The sequence below is a fragment of the Galeopterus variegatus genome, unplaced genomic scaffold, assembly GCF_000696425.1.
Source record: "Galeopterus variegatus unplaced genomic scaffold, G_variegatus-3.0.2 Scaffold3932, whole genome shotgun sequence".
Lineage (NCBI taxonomy): Eukaryota > Metazoa > Chordata > Mammalia > Dermoptera > Cynocephalidae > Galeopterus > Galeopterus variegatus.
The window spans coordinates 209,980-210,349 of NW_007730043.1; positions in this window are offsets into that span (position 1 = coordinate 209,980).

Consider the following 370-nt stretch of genomic DNA (forward strand, 5'->3'; position numbering starts at 1 on the left):
AGTGTATGGTGAAAGGTATGGGTCTAGTTTCACTCTCCTGCATATTGATATCCAGTTCTCCTGGCACCATTTGCTAAAGAGGAAGTCTCTTTCCCAGTGTATAGGCTTGGTGCCTTTGTCAAAGATCAGATGGCTGTAGGTGTGTGGGTTGATTTCTGGATTCTCTATTCTATTCCATTGATCAGTGTGTCTGTTTTTATGCCAGTACCATACTGTTTTGGTTATTATAGCTTTGTAGTATAGTTTAAAGTCAGGTAGTGTTATGCCTCCAGCTTGATTTTTTTTGGTCAGCATTGCTTTGGCTATGCGTAGTCTTTTGTTATTTCATATAAATGTCTGGATAGTTCTTTCCATTTCTGAGAAAAATGTC